This window comes from Dioscorea cayenensis, chromosome 5 (genome assembly GCF_009730915.1).
Source record: "Dioscorea cayenensis subsp. rotundata cultivar TDr96_F1 chromosome 5, TDr96_F1_v2_PseudoChromosome.rev07_lg8_w22 25.fasta, whole genome shotgun sequence".
In the NCBI taxonomy this organism is placed as follows: Eukaryota; Viridiplantae; Streptophyta; class Magnoliopsida; order Dioscoreales; family Dioscoreaceae; genus Dioscorea; species Dioscorea cayenensis.
Genome location: NC_052475.1, coordinates 14555294 through 14578133, shown reverse-complemented (window position 1 = coordinate 14578133; position 22840 = coordinate 14555294). Strand labels below are relative to the sequence as shown.

At 41.0% G+C, this 22840-nt stretch overlaps 2 non-coding genes across 2 annotated transcripts; one reads left to right on the top strand and one right to left on the bottom strand.

Annotated features, from left to right (window-relative positions):
* Positions 1-741: 741 nt before the first annotated feature.
* On the bottom strand, positions 742-847 carry LOC120262607. The gene has a single exon (XR_005536871.1). It is a non-coding gene; the product is annotated as a small nucleolar RNA R71 (small nucleolar RNA).
* Positions 848-20060: 19213 nt separating this feature from the next.
* Positions 20061-20167, top strand: LOC120262543. The gene has a single exon (XR_005536812.1). It is a non-coding gene; the product is annotated as a small nucleolar RNA R71 (small nucleolar RNA).
* The last annotated feature ends 2673 nt before the right edge of the window (positions 20168-22840 follow it).

Sequence of the window (22840 nt, the reverse complement as noted above, 5' to 3'; positions counted from 1 at the left end):
ATACGATCCTCGTGTCTTTGCACGAGGTATTATAGCGATCCCGTACACTTGCGGGAAGCGATCAAGTTTTTAGGCGCCGTTGCGGGGACATTAAGGAATTCTAGGAAACTTTTTAGATTATTACTCTAGCCATTTCATTCTTTACTCATTTGTTGTTTTTTTCTTTTTCCCTTGATCTTAACTCTCTATCATTTTTTTCTTGGTTGTGCAAGGTACTGCATGCATGACACGGTCGAATCCGTCGCCTTTGATTACACGGATAGTGAAATTGAAAAGAACTTTGCGTCGGAGATTGAGAGAAGTTGGTGAAGGGTCGGGTACCAGAACATCGAAATTGAGGATAGAGTGTCTACAATCATGGCCGAGAACGAGCGTACTTTATCCGAATATGAGAGACCCCAATTCACGGGTGATGAGTTCGGTGTTCAAGCACCGTCGAGTGGCATCCAACAACTTTGAAATTAAAAGCAAGTACAATCGGCATGATCCAAAAATTCAGTCCAATTCAATGGTCTTGCCCATGAGGATGTGCATGACCACCTTTCCCGGTTCCTCCAAATTTGCTCTACATTCAAGATCAATGGGGTGTCGGACGATGCTATCCGTTTGAGACTATTTCCATTCAGTTTGAGAGATGGAGCTTATCGTTGGCTTACCTCATTGTCTCCGGGATCTATTAAAACATGGAAGGACATGGTGGAGAAGTTCCTTGGAAGATATTTTTCCGCAAGCAAAGCGGCGAAGTTGAGGCAAGAAATTTCAGCCTTTAAACAAGGGAGTCCGAAACATTGTTTGAAGCTTATGAGAGATTCAAGGATCTCCTTAGAAGGTGCCCCCACCATGGTTTTGCTTCATGGATGCGAGTACAAATCATTTACAATGGGCTAAATTATGCTACTCGCCAACTCATTGATGCCACGGCGGGCGGTTCCCTTAGCAACAAGTACCCCGATGAGGCCGAGCAATTACTTGAGTCAATGGCAAGCAATGAATCACATTGGGCCTCAAGGGGACCTTCACAAAAGACTGCTGGGCTTTATGAAGTAAGTAGTGATAATGCCTTAGCCGCAAAGGTTGACGTGTTGACTCAAAAGATTGATCTTCTTATGGGCAGTGGCTCAAGACCCGAATCGGTGCTAAGTTGTAGTACTTGCGGTGGTGGGCACGGTGCAGCCCAATGTCCGATTGCTAGCTCGTCTGTTGCATCTGTTGAGAATGTGGACTACATTGGGGGGCAACGCAATCAAGGGAACCCATATAGTTCAACTTACAATCCGGGTTGGAAGAACCACCCAAATTTTTCATGGAACCAAGGCCAACAACAACAAAGAGGTGCACCACCTCAAGGATCTCAATTTTCAACAACCCGGCCATTGAGAAGAAGTTTTCCACTGAAGAGATCCTTGCCAAGTTCATGCTCAGTACCAATGACAGGTTCAATAATCTAACTAGTAGCATGGATGCACAATTTGGCAAGGTGAATGCTCAACTCACTCAGCACGCCGAACAGTTTAGTGAGATAGGTTCTATTTTGAGAAACCTCCAAGCTTCGGTGAAGTCACTTGAGCATCGAGTAGGGGAACTCACGAAGGCAAATTCTGAACGTCCCCTAGGGTGTCTTCCGAGTAACACGGAAGAAAATCCAAGGGAGCACTTAAAGGCCATTGCTCTTAGAAGCGGGAGGCGAGTGGAGACAAGGGTCGAAGTTGACCCGAGTGTCAGGAAAAATGGGGTAGCCTCCGGGGAAGACCCCAAGCTAGTTGAAGAAAATAGTGAAGACAAAAATCTGGGCATAAATGACAAGTTCCAACAACAAGGACCACCAAAATCATCCGAGTACAAGCCTCCGATCCCCTATCCAACAAGATTGAAGCATGACAAGGAGGATGTTCACTTCAGAAAATTCATCAACATCTTCAAACAACTTCATTTGAACATCCCGATAGTTGAAGCGTTGACTCAAATGCCGAAATATGCCAAGTTTCTAAAGGAGCTCCTCACAAATAAGAGAAAGTTGGAAGAAGAAGGCACGATTGCACTTATGGGGAATTGCTCGGCTATTCTAGAAAAGAAGCTCCCACAAAAGTTGAAAGATCCGGGTAGTTTCATTATTCCATGCATGCTTGAAGGTGGAGTCCAAGAGAATGCTCTAGCGGACTCGGGGGCTAGCATAAACGTCATGCCCCTACACCATGTATTTGAAACTTGGCTTGGATGAATTAAGGCCCACGAGGATGACTTTACAGTTGGCAGATTGATCAACAAGAAAACCTCATGGGATTGTCGAAGATGTGATTGTGCGAGTGGATAAATTTGTTTTTCCGGTGGACTTTGTTATCATGGACATAGATGAAGATGTGGAGATACCACTAATTCTTGGCCGACCATTCCTCGAGCACCTCGGGTGCCTTAATTGACTGAAAGGAGGGAAGTTGGCGTTAAGAGTCGGGAGAAGAGGAAGTGGTGTACACTTTTGCCAGCTGCCATGAAACATTCTTTAGATCATGATGACACACTTTATTTCGTTGATGAGACCCGATAGGTTGATTTCTGATTGTGTGCAGGAGGTGCTCTCTTTAAATCCTTTGGATGAATATTTGGGGGAGTTGGAGAACGAAGAAGAAGAAGAACCTCATCGTCATCCTCCAATTCACAATTTGAAGCCACCAAAAGAGGGGGTATCCTGTACTAATGCTAAAGAAAAAGAAAAAAAAGAATCATTTATGAAGAAAATGTGGAGGGAGATCCATGGGAGAAAAAAGAAAGGTAACAAGCTTCATCCTCCCACATCTCAAGGAGGAAAGGTAAATTTTTCACCCCTCTCCACTCATGAACAATTCGAGGTATTTTCAATGTTGTCATTCAATCTACCGGGAAGAAGCAACACTACAAGGGAAACCGGGGGTGGCTTCAAATTGTTTGAACCCCCATGAGGTAAGGAACAAGGTACGTCAGGCTCGTGACGTTAAACAAGCACTTCTTGGGAGGCAACCCAAGCATTCGGGGGAATTTGTTTGCATTTTCCGTATTTTTAGTTCTTAGTTCATTTCAATTTTCGTATTTCTTAGAGTTGTGTGTTTTTAAATAAGTTCATGCTCATACATTTGGCACATTGCTCTCATCATTTTTATTGTGGTATATTTGTGCAACCTCTTGAGACACACATGTGTAGGTGTTAATTTATGTGCTAGATCGCCATTTTATTCATTTTAGTCGTTTTTGGGAGAAGTCGTCAAGCTTTCTTTTTCATTTTTACATCATTTGAGGCAGGTTTTCATGGTTTTGATTGGCCTTTAAAGGTTTACGGCCATACTGGGTAGTATGGAGGCCGTCTAAGCTGACCACAGAGCCGATCCGGATGGATCTGTGCTCACTTAGACGGCCCCCATACGGCCCCGTATGGGGGCCGTCCAAGTCAGCTGGGTGTCCTGGCCGAGGGGAGTTGCTCACTCAGACGGCCCCCATACGGCCCAGTATGGGGGCCGTATGGTGGCGGGGTTTCCCCCTTTAAGGCCTCTCATTCTCTCTCTCTCTTCCACCTCTCATTTCTCTTCAACTCCACCGAAATTGTCTCTCCTTTCTCTCTCGATTCTTGGCCGAATCTCTTCATTTTTCTTCCAAAAACTTCTTCCAATCCATTGGAGACTTCGATCTAGTGATCTTCCCCGAGTTTAAAGCTTGTTTTCTCAAGGTTTCGTCGGTATGTTTTTTTTCAATGCCCTAGTTTTATTCTTTCCATTTTTTGGGCATTCTTGAGACTTTTGCATGGAATTTCTTTAGAAATTTGCTTGGTTTGGATGATGTGAATGTTGTGAATGAATTTTCATTCAAATTTATGTACAAATTTTTCGATTCCATGATTATAGGGGAGACTCTTGCCGTGTGAATAGTGACCATACGGCCCCCATACGGCCGTATGGTCCCAAAAACCCAATTTTTCATTAGTCTCCTCTATCTCTACCATTTTATTTTGAGTTATCTTGTATCCCTTTGAGCTTGATCAAAGTTTTTATTCATTGTAGGGATGCCTAACACTAAAAGGCTCGCCTCCAAGCGCCCAAGAACTACCGAACCATCCTCTACACCCGATGAACCCGTCTTCAAATTGTCCCACCATCGAGAGAGATATGATAGATTGAAGACAAAACCATTCGGGACTTTGTGCTATCTTGATTGGGAACTTGTGGACAACCTTGGGTTTGCAAGTCAAGTACGGGATTGGCTCTCACGCAATTGTTGGGATAAACTCTTTGCCATTAACGAGCCAACCTTCCGTCAATTAACCTTGGAGGTCTTGAGTACATTTGAGGCGCGACAAGATGGAGAATCCGTGCGGAATAAGAAGATTGTCACCATCCGTTTTCAAGCTTTTGGAAGGAAGCGCACTATGCATCATTTGGACTTTGCCAAGTACTTGGGGATATATGATGATGATTTTATCAAATCCATGCCCGGCAAACGTCTTGAGCTTGATTTCCCGAGTGAGGTGGGTAGGAGCAACTATTGGGCGACTTTGGCGGGTGAAGATACGACCCGAAAGGCCTCACGCATGATCGATCCGGCACATAGATTCATTCATGCCTTGATTGCCCGCTCTCTTTGGGGCCGGACCGATAGCAAGGGGGTGGTCACCCAATCCGATATCTTTACGATGTATGGCATCTTTGAGAGGTGCCCTACTCACCTTGGCAACCTTGTCGCTGATGCATTCCTTCACCAGGGCTCGTATACTCGATTGGGAGCTATCTTTATTGGGCCCTATGTGACCAGATTGATCCGTGGCATGGGTTTGTTTGAGCAGACGCGAGGTATGACTATTGTAGGAGGTACGACACCCCTCGGGAAGGCACACATACGGGCGATTGGCTTGGTGGTTGCTGAGCGCATGAGGGGCAGGCCCCCCACGGCACCAAGCCACCGGTGAGTCCGATCGGCGACCCAACAGAGCACACGAGTCGAGCCCCGAGGGCGCACTGTTGCTACCCCGGTACTACTTCATTACCCCGACTTCAACATGAGACCCGAGGGGATTGAGGGAGAGATCTGGGGCGTGCGTCGAGAGCGGCACGAGATCCGTGACCCGGCTTTCACTGGGTCCTTGAGGGACGGCATCGACTCGAGGCATATTTTTCACCGCTTTCATTACCTCATACTATGGTTACGCCTCGCATACTCCTTTCCGCCACCATGCCACCACCACCCAAAGCACCGGATTGTGATGAGTAGCGGCTCGTTTGAGCATGGACACTTTTTTTATCTACTTTACTTTATTTTTGTTATGTTTTTATGTTTGTGTTTTGTTGAGTTGGCATGGATCTCTTCCTCCCAACTCTTGGTGTTGAACTTTATTCGGTTTTCATCTATGTATTTTGTTGACTTTTCCCTAGTCCCTCCCTTGTGTTTGTATTTGTGAATTTTTGTGGAATGATGATGTCCCCTTTTTGCCTCGCAGGGCATTGTGGGAATTTGGTGAGCTTTCCTAGTTTTAATGGAGGTCGAACAAGACGTGTATTGCTCACCACACCTTTTGTCGAGTCGCACGTCACGACGAACACAAGATAAACCGGGGAAGTTCTGTTTTTCACCCTCCTCTATTATTATTTGCATTGGCCCTTCTTGCATGTTTTTCATGATTAGTGTATATTGAGGGCAATGTACAACACTAAGTGTGGGGGTGGGTGCATTTCATGTATTAGGACCATTGTTTACATGCTAGTGTTACCTATGATGGCATTGTTCATTCTTGTAAGATTCTTTTAGCTTGGACTAATGATGGATGTGAGTTACTTGTTTTTATGCTTTATTGAATCCTGTTTCACCCCATAGTATTGTCTTGTGCACTGAATTTTTTGTCGATGCCCTGGGAATAGCCAATGTGACTACTCTAACTCTCTTGTATGCTTAACACACTACTTTGAGTACTTGGCCTTAGAACACTAAGTTCTATCCTTCAATGTTTTTCTTAAGAACTTCTAAGTCTTGTTGAGCTAATCCGAGTTTTTGTGGCATGTAGTGTACTCGAAGATGTGATCTAGGGTGAGGTGAAAGTGAAAAATATGAGTCTATGTCGAGTATTCCTCTGCTAATGAAGCATGAATGTGTCTATGTAGACTGTAATCGAGTAGTTCGGTGGCTCTTGTGCCTAACCAGCATATGCATCCTCTAGAAAGATTTTAAAATGATTTTGATGCAGTCTACGTTAGTCGGACTCGGGAAAAAAATGTTGAATATTGAGTTGAAAATAAAAACCCTAGTGATCTTTTTGAGTACCTACCAAAGGTTTTTGAAAAGAAAAAAAGGATTTAGTTTCAATCTATAGAATTAGAAGGATCTTACTTGGCCATTGAAGTAGCACTTAGTAGTTTAAGACTTAGTATTCTTTGTATGTGGAGTGATTAGCATCTAGAGTCTGATCTGATTGAAGTCCTTGAGCTAGACCGGATCGAGGGCAAATGAGATAAAGGATTCACTTACAGCACATACATATTAGGGGTGAGACAGGATATTTTTATTATGCTTAATGACTATAACTGAACATCTATGTTTCATTATCCTTTGCTTTTGGAATCTTATATTTGCTTGAGCTAGAGGTATTGCATTTAGCCACTTCTCAGTCTCTTTGTTTTTCATGAGTTGTTTGCTTGGGGACAAGCAACGCTTAAGTGTGGGGATGTTTGATAAGTGTCTAAATGTAGGTGTTTTCATATATATATCATATGCACTTTGCATGTATTTTGTGAGATTTGATGCCCGTTTCCCGCTTAATCGTCTATTATTTGCTTTGTAGGGCATATGGAAGCCATGGAGAACAAGAAGATATCATTTTGGCAAAAAGAGAAGAAAACAGGAATTTCATACTACCCTCATACTACCCAGTATGGGGGCCGTATGCACTGTAGCAGCGGATTGATTTGGTGTTCTGTCCAGATTTCCATACTACCGAGTATATAGGGCCGTATGGAGGCCGTATGCACCCCGTATGGAACGCGAATCTAGGGTTTTCAAGTGCTATACGACCCCCAGTCACGACCCCTATACTGCCCGTATGCCTCGGGGGTATATATACTCACTTTTAGGGCTGATTAAAGGACTTTTTGCTGGCCGACTTTTTGGGAGATCATTTGGGAGATTTTTGGGCGACCTTTGGGGAGGAGAAGAAGGGCAAGAAAGCTAGAAGATCATTCAAGCCCAAGGTCCAAGGCTCTCAAGGCAAGAAGGCAACATCATTCAAAGGGGAGATCGATCACGACTTGAAGGAAGGAGAACATGCGGCTAGAGGAAGCGTCATTCGGCATTCCTTTGGCGGGGAAGCGTCATTTGGCATATTCTCGCCTCATCCTTCACCATTTCATCTAGGGAGTGTCATACTATGTCTTTGTTTCATGTTTTGCTTGATTGTATGCTTTGTTATGAGATGATGACACACTAGACCCCCAAGGCCACCGGGTGTTGGTGAACCTTGGAGGGGTTTTATCATGTATTTTTGGATGATTACTTGTTAATTCTATGCTTGGGTATTTTTTTGAGATCTAATCCATTGTTTTTCATGCTAAGTGTTACACCAAGGAGAAATCCGTAGCTCTTTTTATGAATGATGCATGTAGATGTGACTTGCTCGCATGTATTAGGTCATGAATGGATTAGAAGGGGGATACTTGTATCATCACGCCGAGAAATTGGGTGTTTGGTAGCCCTCCATGTAGGTTTAATCCGAAGAAGAGTAGGTTTATTCCTAAGCGAGATTTCCTTGTACTTAATGCAATCGTAGGGAATGTAGATTTGGAAGAAATTCCTATCTATGTTCGTATGGGATTAGGGTTCAATCGCCGAGAAATTGGGGTTGTTCTAATCTTGGAATCTCATGGTCCAATTTACCCTTGCATCTTTAAATCATCATCCATGTTGCATGATAACCCCTCAAGGGGATCCACATCCATAGGCCTTTGCAGTTCATTGATTCTCTTGCTTGCTTATTGCTTGTTCTATCTAATTTGCTAGCAAATCTTGTGTTTAGTTTTATTTGTATTTAGTAGAGTAAAATCCATCACTTAAGATCTTAGGCTAGATAATAGCTCGAGAAGGAGTAATAGGAGATCCTTAGCCCCGTGGAATACGATCCTCGTGTCTTTGCACGAGGTATTACTTGGCGATCCCGTACACTTGCGTGGAAGCGATCAACAATTCTCAAGTTTCGAAACCAATCATGGAAATTAATTCCATTGATCTGTCCTTCTCAAGGACAAATCGTAATGAAAAATTTTGTGGATTTCCATTAATGGTTATCATTATGATCTACACAGAATTAAAAGCAAGATTCAGGTATGAGGTATATAAAATTTTTTCCAATAATTACGAATTAATATCCCAATGTAAATAATTTGTTGTTAGTGATTTATTAAGGGCCAAGATCCATATTCACTTCATCTTGGTCAAGCTGAGCTTGTACACCCAAGACTATGTTATTTAGGTAGGAACTCTTTACAATCACATCACATGTGATTCTTGGATATAATTGGGTTAACATTTCGATGCCTTGATAAGTTTTGAGTAAGAGAAGGCATTTTCATGACTTACTATTGTTGGGATTAATTACGGCTTACATGGAAATATTGGAATTCCATTCATCCAAAACATATGTAAGGAATAAATAAAAATAAAAAATAAGTGTGACATTCACGGGCCAAAAAATCCTAAGCCTAGTGACTATCTTTGGCAGGTTCCCCTTCTGGTTGTGCCACAATGAGCTCTCCCACCAACCATTGGGGCTCCGTATTCATCAAGTTGTCTTGTCTTTAATTTTTATACAATATAAACAAAACTAATGATGACACGCAGGTCGTACACAAAAATATAATGACTCACATACCATATAAAAATAAACAACACGCAAGCCATTTAAATAGCAAAGGCCCATGAATGCACAAACCAACATTCATCTCACGCATATTAAATAAACCAAGCAAGAAAGACATGTAATCCGAATTTTATTTAACTTTTAATTTAAACCATACAGGAATTTTGTGTTTAGGTTTTAAGAACTAACCCAATGATGGGCTTGGGTGTTAACCCAAATGATCAAACCCTTTGATCTATTTTATTAAATGAAAAGTTCTTAAAAACCCTAAAACTCACTATTAGTTGATTTGTGCTATCAATCAAACTAATTAATTCCTTACATAGAATTTTAATGTTTAAGACATAACAATTATACCAAAAACAATAAAACAATCATACTAAAAGAGCAGATATATATATGTATATACGGCACATACCAAAATAAGCCTAACAAAACAATTTTAAAAACTTATAAATTGACGTATGACCTAAAATATATACCAATAACAGATTTTGAAATCCTAATCAAATCAAGATTTGCAAATAGGAAATAAAATCTTTCTAAAAATAAGTATGATCAAATATTTCCTAATCATATTAGGAAATATTAACTAGTTAATCGGATTAACAAAATTAACAGAATGTAGATCTATGATCCAATTCTATTAGCATGCAATGCCAATCTAAATAACATTATGAATAGATCTAACATCTAATCCTATGGGCATGCAAAACCTGGCTCTGGTACCACTGTTGGGATTTTATCACTCTGATAAAATCTTAGCGCATGCGAGAACTAGGATTAATTTCTAGATAAATAGATAATTAAAAGTTATACCTTTCTTTTGATGATGATTCTCAATGCACCATTGTTTCCCCGCAATCAAAAGGGACTGCAAATCGTGACTCCCCTCTACTATCATGTAAACACGAATGCCTCTAGGAATCAAGCAGGCATGCTAGTACCTTAAGAAACAACACTTGTTTCTTGTTTTGAATAGGAAGCACCCGAGATTCAAGAGAAAAGGGGCTGTAGGCGTGGCTGCCGCAGGTTCCAGCAGCGGGATCCGACGGCGGTGACCAAGGGAGAAGAGTGGGTGGCGGCTAGGGTTTCTTAAGAGACAATCTCTCAAACACTCTATCTTTTTTTTTCTCTCTCTTATCTTCACATTAGGGTTAGACCATCTATTTATATTGGAAACCCAAAACCCTAATTTATGAAAAAACCCTTCACTCCTAATCAAATTAGGAATCTCTTCTTTATTTGATTAATTAAACCATTTTAATTAACCAAATCAATTAGATTGGATCAAAACTTAATAAGACCCAACTCGAATAAGCTATTCGCTCCACCTAATTTTGGGTTTTCACCAAAACCCTAAATAGGTGGTCCAATAAGTAACAAATACTAGTCCTTGATCCTAGCATTGTTAGTGTACGATTCTGTAGGTCCATTTAACATTGGCAATGAGCTTAAACAATTTTAACGCTCATAAATGATAATTATTCTCTAGCAAGATAATACGATTACCCAATATTAAATGAAGGTCAATTTCGAGAATTAACGGAACCTATCGCAATCTTATACAATCCTTTGCCACTAAATATCTTAATTAGCATAAGGCATGGGACGAGTCACCCTTATTTTTATGCTAATTAAGTTCTAGATCTCTTAGTGAACTGAGTAGGTCAAGTAAATGATAACTCTTATCATTACCCTTGGGTGTGGCCACACACTACTTAGTCTCACTAATCAAGTAGCCGGTGATACTCACTCTCTCTGCAGAGAGGGACAATCCCTTCACTTCACTCATGTCTCTCAGCATGAATCGCGACATGCCCAAAAATACCCATACTTACCACTCAGTTACGAATGACGTTAGGCATAAGTTAAACCATGTAAGGATTCGTCCAAGATCCATAGTGATTTCAAGTCGAAAGATTTGAGTACAAGAATTTCTTGAGAAAAAGACTTGTGACTTTACAACCATGTAGTGTTCTCAAGATTAAATCGATCCAGGTACACTATTCCCTAACATATATATATATGTCCATTGATTAATGTCCCATATCCTATGACCTATAAAACAAGGCCAACTTACGAAAGACATACTAGTCTTAATTTATTTTATTCCCATGAAAATAATTGACTAGGGACATTTAGAATATTGTTCTAGTTTATGCTTCAAGGTTTTACTATCCGAATCACGCATTTAATAACTTGAGCAGAACCAATGTTCAAGGATATTTTATCTTATTAACTATGCACAAAATTAATAATAGATAAAATGATGCCTCATAATAATTATGCAAATAATAAGAGTTCATACAATATATTGGGGCTAGGGCTTACACTTACAATGTTTGCTAATAATCCTTAAGGAGAACATAATCCTTAGATGGTAGATGATCACTAGTAAAGTATCATCCTTATTAAAGTTTTGTTAGTTTGTTTGGAACCTAAGATTATTAGTGATTCAGGCAATGGCAGAAAGATAGATAGCAAAAAACAACTCAATTAAGCTGAAGACAAGATGAAAGGAGTCCACAAAAGAAATGGACTAGGTGGAAATCATTTCATGGGTGGTAGAGTCAGGACTTCAAAGGGGCATTTTCTAAACAATTTTGATCTGGTTCTCCTTGATGCCCCATGTTCTGCTCTTGGTTTAAGACCTCGATTATTTGTTGGGAAGCCAACAATTTCTGCAAAGATAGAATAAACTTTCTCTACTTCATCTGATTTCTTTTTCCATTGAATTTACAGTTTTATGTAAATCTTGTCTTTTGATACCTTCATCTTCTAAATTGCCTTCATATACTTTTCGGAAAGCGAGATATTATTTGTTTTATGATGCTAAGTTATATGCTCCTTATAATTGTATTTATAGATTTAACTTTATTATGTGTACAATAATAATAATGTGACATTATGTCAATCACAATAATTACTATGCACAAAATAAGTCCGAATATCAAACTATAGAACTGATGATCAATAAAAGAAAAATCAACTCATCCAATAGATGGTTTATACCATATAAAATGACTAGTTGATTATATGGAATATTAAATTATCCAAAGTCTCTGGGGATACAAAATCCTAGAGTCCCAAGGGATATGATAGATAGTTTATGCTAGGGAGTTGTGCTTCTACTATTAATATTGGGAAGTAGATTCTTAAGGGCATTTCAGTCAACTAGGGTCATCATAAATCTCACTTCTTGGATTTTCCTGTTTGGTAAAAATTGTTCATACTTTGTTTGTACTCTCTCCTGTATTTTTTCTGATCAGACAAGAGTACAAGCATTGCAACTAAGGTGAACCGCCATTAGCTATGTGAGCATGTATATCAATTAAGAACAATAAAACGGATGTGTGCACTATGAAACTCCACCCCCCACACATAAGTTGTACATTGTCCCCAATGTACACATGCAACCTCACTCTTAATGTATATCAATGAAGAATATATGTGGGAGAAGCAATCAAAACAATACTCCCTTGACTCCTAGTGTCGCAATTGATGGAGATAAGTCCTTGGGAGTAATGTTCCAACGGGTTGTGAAGCTCACACGGTCAAGTGCCAAAGCACTTTGGTCGTGCCCATGACAAAGTCTCAATTCCCAAATGACAAGACCATCTGTACGCATACACGAGGGGGTTCAGTGAAGCTCACTAAAACAAAAAATAACTTGAGTATACAAAAGATAGAGCAATGAATACAACTCGAGACAACAAAATGAAACTAAACTCAGAAGGACAATCTTTTCTGAGTATACAAATCCAAAATAAAATGCAGAAAGTAAAATACGAAAAATAAGAACAAAGAAGGTAAAGACGCCTCAAGTGTCAGTGTCAATAGCTAGTTCATCTGTTTCCGCTGCTGGCGAAGATGACGCTGGTGCTGCAAAATAAATGAAGATTGGCAAAGAAAAGAGAAAGAGAAGCTTACCGACAAAATGAGAATGAAAAACTAAAAAACAGCCTGAAAACTCAATTAACAACCCTCTAAAACGATGGTGAGAGGTCAGGAGACAGTAAGAATGTGTTCTCAAAATGTTTGATGGTGAAAAGATGAAGGAAACTGAAAAGGTTTTAAAAAAAACATGCGGTTCTAGCATTTCTGTACATCCACACGGGCGTGTGGAAATTACCCACGCCCGTGTTCCAGACCCACAGGGGCATACGCACGCCCTGTGGACTCTCCATGCAACCAAGAAAATTCTCTAAGTAACACACGAGCGTGGATATTCACAGGCCCAACTCACAGGGGCAAACACACGCCCCTGTGTCTTCTCGCGATGGAGAGAGCTCCTCTGTAGAGATTCGCACGGGTGTGCGGAAATTACCCACGCCCGTGAGATTTTCACAAGGTCGCCCACAGGGGCGAGTTCACGCCCTTGTGTGCTCTCGGGCTAATCTGCCAAACTCTGGAGGACCTCAAACGCCCGTGCGGAAATTACCCACGGGCATGCGAAAATTGCATGGTTGTTCACAGGGGCAGCCGCACACCCTGTGCCTTTTCTGGATGAGCTCACAATAAAAAGTCATGGGCGTGCGAAAATTCCACATGCCCGTGCGTTTTCTCGGAATGCCTTAGAAAATTCTGCAGGCTCTGCAGAAAATATCTAAACATGTTTACACACTCAGAGCTTGCCCTAATATGCAAGTTTTACCAGAGAAAAACATGAGAAATAGCTCAAACGACCAAAACTTTACCAAAACACATGAAGGCACAAGATTACATCAACAGTGCACAAGAAAAGGATAGCAATGACATATAAGAATCAAAACACCAACACTCAAGCTCTTATTCATGCAAACACTAAACTAGACACTAGAAAATAGTAAAGACTTGGGTTGCCTCCCAAGAAGCGCTTGTTTTACGTCATTAAGCTTGATGTACCTCTTCTTTACCTTATGGAGGCTTGAAAAGAGTATGTTCCTCCCGACTAGACATTGCATAGCTACTTCCCTTAAACCAAAAATCTGCTTGCCGGGGTGGAATATTTGTTAGAGAGTCCAACCATCTTACCTTTGGCCTCCAAGGAATCAATTTGGCTTGGGAATTGTCCAAGCTTAGCACAGGTGGGTCATTGGATGGCTTCAATCTCCTACCCACGTCTTCTTCCAAACACAAAATCTCTTCCTTGCAATTTATAAATTGATCAATCCCAAATGGAGATGCGTGTTCCATTACCTTAGGGGTTGCTTCTTCTTCAATTTCAACTTGAAAACAATCTGTCTTCGCCAACTCTCCTTGCATCGTTTCTTGCTCACAAACATACTGTCCACTCAAACAATCATCATATTGAATGAACGGTTCTTCTTGTATCCTCTCGATCTTGATAACATCATACTCGTTCCGTCCCACTTCTTCATTGTCATTCACTACCACATCTTCTCTACAAGGAACTTGACTTGCTTGCTCAAATACTTGTTGTTCCTTGGAGAGTGTGTCAAGTATCCCTCCTAATTGATACTCAAGGTTTTTATAGGAGGCTTCATGACATCTTCGTGTGGTCTCCATATTTTGGACGCAGACATCGGATGCTTCAATAAAGTTAGCTAATACTCTTTTTAACTGAAGTGCATCCTCGCCGAGTATCTCACCCTTTTGACATTCCTCTTGAGGTGCCTCCTAATGTTGTTCACCATTATTCCATAATAAGTTTGGGTAGCCCACTTTAATTGGATGATATGCATTTTAACATGCAATGTTTTATTGTCGTGAAGTAACAATTCTATCAACTTTTCTACTGAGAGCTTCGACCTAAAAATATAGAGCAACAACTGGGTCAATCATCATTTAAAATCCTTGCAAGAAAAAGTAAAACATAACAAAAGAAAACAAATGAGAATGATGGAAGAATAGGAAAGTGTGAAATAGAATGAATGATAAATAGCTAAGAAAATGAAGTGCAAAGTATCTCTAAACGCCTAATCCCCGGCAACGGCGCCAAAAACTTGACAAGATCCCGTTGCGTATATCCCGCAAGAGCACGGGTTTGTCGAAGTAATAATCCCGGATGAGTGAGTATCAAATCCATAGGGAGTAAGGAATAAAAACACTTAATCCGCTTCTTAGATATGTGAAAGATCAATAGTGATAAGTGTGACAATGATTCAATTCTCAAAAGTAAAATCAATAAGTAAGAGAGCACGAGTAAAAGAGGAGATAAGGCAATCGATAAAGATGGGGTACTCAGATAATGCTCCACCTAGGATAATTGTTTCAAGTGCAAGAACCCTCTATTATGCTTCCTAATCAATGCAATGGTGAGTCCTGGAAATCCTTAATTACATATTCCAAATCTAAGGTCAACTATACCTAACTCTATACACGTCCCGGAGGAGAGATTAGATAACCTCTCAACCTCGCACTCGAATAGAGTTGCAAAGAGCTCTAGGGATTCCAAGTGATAAATCTCTTTCTAATTATAGACCTAACCCTTTGGTCTAGGTGGAAGGTCCCTAACCATAATTAAGCCCTAGATACTAAGATCACCTCAACGCTTCACTCCGTTGCACGTGCAACTAAGCCCCAGCGGAGGGTCATCCCTTAGACCATTCACTCTATTATGGCCGCAAAGAACTCGAGGAACGGAGGTAGAATCTATCACGTCGGAGGGGAAAGGGGACGCTCCTGTACCTCTCGACTCACCCTCTCAACCCTCTCTAACCTAGCTTTGTCTAACGCTCATGGTGTGTCACTCACTCACAAGGTTACCAACAAGAACTCTCAACCCTAGTTTCACTCTAGGGGAAATGTTCATACAATCAAGCATTAAAGGTTGGAACTCACAATGAACATCAATTAATTGAAAGCATAATAAAGAGATTCAATGAAACAAATCATCCTAGGGTTCACAAATACCCAAGTACCCACTAGGGGTTTAGCTCTCCATGGAGCTAAGTACAATCAAAGAAATAGAATATAAAAGCAATGAATCCATAGAAAACCCCCTCGATGGTCGTGTCGATAGTCTTGTGGAAAGTCCTCTACTCGTCGTCCAAGGATTTCCTCGTCCGGTATAGGATACGCCTCAAAGGAAGCTCCCCTACTAACCTTCTTCCTAAGGAATGACGATGTCAGAGCCATAGAACCTCTCCCAAAACCTTGGCCAATACCCCTCAAAACCCTAGCCGAAGCCCTCTCTCAAGTTGGGGAAAAGATGGAGAAAAGAATGCTGAAATAAGGGCTGAATCGGCTTTAAATATAGCTGGAATCGGGCAACCACATGGGCTTGTGGATTTTACACACGCCCATGTGGAATTTCCACACGGGCGTGTATAATTTCCACATGCCCATGTGGATTCTCTGAATTCCTGCTTTCTCGGCCAGCTGTAAACAGTAACTTCTACAGTGCTTGCTACAGTGATTACTACAGTCTGCCAGAAATACTCCCGAATCCACTTTTCATCGAGGTAACATAAACGGGCACACGTTTATGTCGTGGATCGCTTTGCTCATTCAATGACGGGCAAGTTGATTGAGATCTTGTTCTGTGTGCATAAGTCGGAATGCTTGAGTGAGACTGCCCTTGTGCCCCTCCAAATGGTTGTGCTAACTCAAATACGGTGGAGGTTGGCACACACTCTAGCATCTCGCACCCGACTCATATCTTTGAGTTTGAACTTTAGCAAGATTTCCTGGAAAATCGGTGCATTGTGATCCACATTGGCTTCTTTCCTTCATAATTGGTTTCACAACCCAACCTCCATAAAAGTAACATAAAAACACACACATTAGTGTAAAAACCCGAGAAAAGTAATGCTCAACATAAGGAAAGAATGCTTCGCATTCATATCGCACAAGCACTTATCACATACACAAAAGAACACAAATACACATGAATAAGCGATAAAATTTGATAAAAGCAATGCTCAATGTAAGAAAAGAATACTTTGTATTACTTGTACAGAAGCACTTATCAGTTTTTCTCTTCGCAATTCAATATATTGCGACCGTGAAGAACTCTTTGAACATGGAGATAGGATAAATCACGCCGAAATGGAAAGGGGACATTCCACTACCTCTCGATTCACCATCTTAACCCTCTTCAATCTCACTAAGTCTAACCCTAATGAAGTTGTCACCTCTTCAAAGGGTTACCTAGATAGATTCTCAACTCTAAGTTCACTCTAAGGGAAAATAAAATCAATAACTACACAAGATTGAAACTCAATTAAAGCATCAATTAAAAGAAACATAATAAGAGTCAATGGAATAAAATCATCGTAGGGTTTACAAATCGAAGCACCCACTAGTGGTTCAACTCTCCATGGAGTACTATAAAGTCGAAGATGAAATCAAAAGTAAGTGCAAGTAACCCATAGAGATAACCCCATTGTCATCTGTGTCGATGGTCTTGAGGAGCCGCCTCGTCTTCTCCAAGGACTCCTTTTTCAAGCCTAGGGCATAACTCGCCGAATCGATGTTGATGAAAGCTCCATCAATAGCTCTCCTCCAAAAGAAATCGATGTCGAATGCCATAGAACCACTCTTAAATCCCAACAAAAACCTATCCAAACCCTAGCCACGATCTCCCCAAAAGATTGGCAAAAGATAGGAAGAAGATCCCCAAAAAAATTTCTCAAAGCAGTATTTATAGGGTTAGTCACGGTTGACCTTAAGTTTGGGACAGTGTGTCTTAGGATCTCCATGACTCAGTTAGGATACATAATGATTGGTCTTGGACTTGAAACAATAGTCCTAGGGTTGAGCAATGTCTGGGTGCCCCATTTTCTATCAATTGCCTCTCCCATTATTCAATTGTGTCTCTTTCTTCTTTACCTTATTTCTATTTGCACTAATATTATCCACACCACTCTTATATCATCTTTACTATAGTTAAATAGCAATTCTTGTGCTTCTGAGCAATATTCCTTATGGATACGACTACCCACTCACTAAGGTACTTTATTACTTCGACAACCCATACACTTGCGTTACACACACGCAAGGAGTGTATCACGCTTGAATCTATGATATCAAGGGAATCAATCCATCTTTTTCTACTCATGAGATCCTTATGGCAGACAATCATAAGCCCACAGTGATACCCCAATGAAGACTTAGCCCTAACATAAAAGTGGTAGTACGGAACTCCTTGACGCAGGCATTAGCTACCCTGACTTCGACAGTCCATGGGTGAGTCCAGTACAAGTGGAGCCCAAGAAGGGGGGATGACGGTATTCACCAATGAGAAAAACAAACTTGTTCCTACCAGAACTGTCACAGGTTGGAGAGTTTGCATAGACTACTGACACGTCTGTATATGCGTGTAAACCGCAAGTGCACTGGGTGTTGAAGTAATAATTCCAGATGAGTGGGTATCGTATCCACAGAGAATAGGGAATATGACACTTAAGTGGTTTTTTTAACTAATGTGGAAGATGAATAGTGATAAGTGTAACAAAATATGAAATAACAAAAATAAAAGCAACAAGATAGAGAGCGCAAGTAAAGGAGAAGGTAAGGCAATGGATGAAGATGGGGTACTCGGATATTTATCCACCTAGGACAATCGTTTCAAGTGCAAGAACCCTCTATTATACTTCCTAATTAATGCAATAATGACTCGTGGAAATCCTTAATTATATGATCCTAAATCTAAGATCAACCGTGCCTAACTCTATACATGTCCCGGAGGAGAGATTGAATAACCTCTCAACCTTGCGCTCGCATAGAATTGCAATGAGCTCTAGGGATTCCAAGTGATAAACCCTATTCCTTTGTATAGACCTAACCCTTTGGTCCAAGCGGAAGATCCCTAGACACAATTAAGCCCTAGGTGCTAAAATCACTTCAACGCTTCACTCCATTGCACTCGTAACTATTCCCCAACGGAAGGTCATCCCTTAGCCTATTCACTCTACTATGGCCGTAAAGAAATCTTGGAACGTGGAGGTAGGATAGATCACACCGGAGGGGAAAGGGGACTCTCCGCTACCTCTCGACTAACCCTCTCAACCCTCTCCAATCTAGCTTTGTCTAACTCTCATAGTGTGTCACTCACTCACAAGAGTTAGCAATAAGAACTCTCAACCCTAGTGTCACTCTAGGGGAGTATTCATACAATCAAGTCTCCAAGATTGGAACTCACAATGAACATTAATTAATTGAAAGCATAATAAAGAGATTTAATAAAGCAAATACATCCTAGGGTTCACAAATACCCAAGTACCCACTAGTGGTTTAGCTCTCCATGGAGCTAGATACAATCAATGAAATCGAATGTAAAAACAATGCATCCATAAAAAATCCCCTCGATTGTCGTGGCGATGGTCTTGGTCATTCTTCAATGTAGAGGGATAAGGGATTCTTGGCTTGAAAGGTGGGGGTGCCATCTCCTTCCCTTTTCTTGCTCCTTCCTTGACCTCTATAACCTCGGGTGCGTGTTCATTTGGCTTTTTACTCGGAAGCTTACCCTCAACCTCACAACCACTTCTCAAAGTGATCGCCTTCACATGCTCTCTAGGGTTGGTCTCGGTGTTACTTGGCAAGCTTCCTTGTGGCCTTTCAGATCAGGACTTCGCAATCTGCCCTACTTGATTTTCAAGATTATGCAAAGAGACGGTATGGTTGCGAAGTGTAGTCACAACTAATTGGAACCTTATATCAGCTGATTGCACAAACCTAGTTAAGGCTTTCTCCAAATCATTCATTCGGGTCTCCAAATCTGAAACTTTATTTTCCATATTTAGGGGCTTGCTGTTGTTGTTGGAAACCCGGTGGCTCCATGGCCTTTTGTGGTCCTTGGTTGCTCCACGAGAAATTGGGATGACTCTTCTAACCCGGATTGTAGGTGTTGCTATATGGGTTTCCTTGATACCTCATATCATTACCTACAAAATTGACATTCTCAACTGAAGATGTATCATCAATAGAGATCGAGCAATCAGAGGGAGCATGTCTTCCACCACACCCAGTGCAAGTAGTCATGGTCGCCACTCTATTCAAAGTTAGGAGATCTAACTTCTTACTCAATGATTACAATTGATCCACCAATGAGGTTACTGCATCTATCTCATGGAGACCGGCCACCTTTTTCTTCTCCTTAGCATTCCATAGGTAGTTATTTAACTCCATTTCTTCAATTAATTGATGAGCCTCACCGGGGGTCTTGATACCTAAGGTACCTCCTACTATTGCATCCAGGAGTTGCCTTGTACTCGGATTCAGACTGTTATAAAAGGTTTGAACAATCATCCACTCCAGGAATCCATGTTGTGGGCACTTTCTCAGGAGCCCCTTGAACCTTTCCCATGTCTCAAATAGAGACTCCAATTCCAATTGTACAAAGGATGAGATCTCATTCCTAAGCTTTGCAGATCTTCTTCAATCAATATCGAAGGGTTCCCTCGGGTCATAACCTAGAGGTACACCAAAAGAAAGAAAATAAAATCAAAACGATGATAGAAAAGAATATATGAAATAGAATGAATGAATAGCTAAGAAAATAAAGTGCAAAGTATCTATAAACACCTACTCCCTGGCAACGGTGCGAAAAACTTGACACGTCCATATATGCATGTAAACCTCAAGTGTACGGGTGTCGAAATAATAATCCTAGATGAGTGGGTATTGTATTCACGAGAGTAGGGAATAAAGACACTTAAGTTGTTTCTTAACTAATGTGGAAGATGAATAGTGATATGTGTGACAAGGTTCAATTCTCAAAGTAAAAACAAAAAGAAAGAGAGCACAAGTAAAGGAGAAGGTAAGGCAATCGATAAAGATGGGGTACCCTAAAAATTGATCCGCCTAGGACAATCGTTTCAAGTGCAAGAACCCTCTATTATACTTTCTAATCGATGCAACAATGAGTCATGGAAATCCTTAATTACATGATCCTAAATCTAAGGTTGATAAGTGCTTGTGCGATAAGAATACGAAGTGTTCTTTCCTTGTGTTGAGCATTACTTTTCTTGGGGTTTAACACTAATATGTGTGTATTTATGTTACTTTCATGCAGGTAGGGTTGTGAGGCCGAATATGAGAGAAAGAAGCCAATGTGGGTTGTAATGCACCAATTTGGAGGAAATCTTGCTAAGGTTCAAACGTGAAGACATAGGTTAGGTTCGAGATGCGGGAATGTGTGCCAACCTCCTCGTATTCTAGTTAGCACAACTATTTGGAGGGGCACAAGGGCAGTCACATTCAAGCATTCCGACTTGTGCATATAGAACAAGATCTCCTTCAACATGTCCGTTATTGAAGAAGTAAAGCGATCCACGACGTAAACGTGTGCCCATTTGCATTACCTCGATGAAAGCATGGATTCGGGAGTATTTCGGGATAGTACTGTAGCAGAGTACTGTAGCAAGAAAATTATACTAGCACTGTTCATAGCCGGCCGAGAAAACATGAAAACAGAGAATTCACACGAGCGTGTGAAAATTCCACACGCCCGTGTGAAAAATCCATAGGGACACTCACACGAGTGTGTGAAATCCCGATTCCAGCCCTTTAAAGGCCAATTTCACCACCGATTTCAAAATTCTTTTCTCCATCATTTCCCCAACTTGAGAGAGGGCTGCGGCTAGGGTTTTGAGAGGTATTAGCTAGGGCTTTGGAAAGGTTCTACGGCTCCTACATCGCGCACCATTTGGAAGAAGGTTAGAGGGAGAGCTTTCGTCAGCACCGATCCGGCGAGGTGTATCCTAGGACGGACAAAAGGACCCTTGCGATGAGTAGAGGACTCTCCACAAGACCATTGCCATGACTAACAAGGGTATTTCTATGGATGCTTTATTTTTACATTCGATTTCATTGATTGTATCTAGCTCCATGGAGAGCTAAACCCCTATTGGGTACATGGATATTTGAGAACGCTAGGATGTATTGTTTTACTGAATCTATTTATTATGTTTTCAATTAATTGATGTTTATTGTGAGTTCCAATCTTGTATGCTTGATTGTATGAATACTCCCCTAGAGTGACACTAGGGTTGAGAGTTCTTCTTGGTAACTCTTGTGAGTGAGTGACACACCATGAGAGTTAGACAAAACTAGATTGGAGAGGATTGAGAGGGTGAGTTAAGAGGTAGCGCAGCATCCCCTTTCCCCTCCGGTGTGATCTATCCTACCTCCACATTCCAAGAGTTCTTTGCGGCCATAGTAGAGTGAATTGTCTAAGGGATGACCTTCCGCTGGGGCTTAGTTGCGAGTGTAACAGAGTGAAGCGTTGAAGTGATTTTAGCATCTAGGGCTTAATTGTGGCTAGGGATTTTTCACCTGGACCAAAGGGTGAGGTCTATACATAGGAATAGGGTTTATCATTTGGGATCCCTATAGCTCATTGCAATTCTGTACGAGTGTGAGGTGTTGAGATTGTTTGATTTCTCCTTCGTGACATGTATAGACTTAGGTATGATTGACCTTAGATTTGGGACTACGCAATTAATGATTTCCATGACTCATTATTGCATTAATTAGGAAGCATAATAGAGGTTTCTTGCACTTGAAATGATTGTCCTTGCCGGAACAACATCCGGGTACGGCATCTTTATCGATTGCCTTACCTTCTCCTTTACTTGTGCTCTCTTTCTTGGATTTTTTACTTTTGAGAATTGAACCTTGTCATACATATCACTATTTATCTTCCACATTAGTTAAGAAACAACTTAAGTGTCTTTATTACCTACTCTCTGTGGATACGATACCCACTCATCTGGGATTATTACTTCGACACCCGTGCACATGCGGTTTATATGCATATACGGACGTGTTAAAGGTCAACCATGCCTAACTCTATATATTTTTCGGAGGAGAGATTGAATAACCTCTCAACCTCGCACTCACATAGAATTGTAATGAGCTCTAGGAATTCCAAGTGATAAACCCTATTCCTATTTATAGACCTAACCCTTTGGTCCAGGTGGAAGATCCCTTGCCACAATTAAGCCCTAGGTTCTAAAATCACTTCAGCGCTTCACTCCGTTGCACTCGCAACTAAGCCCTAGCGGAAGGTCATCCTTTAGCCCATTCACTCTACTA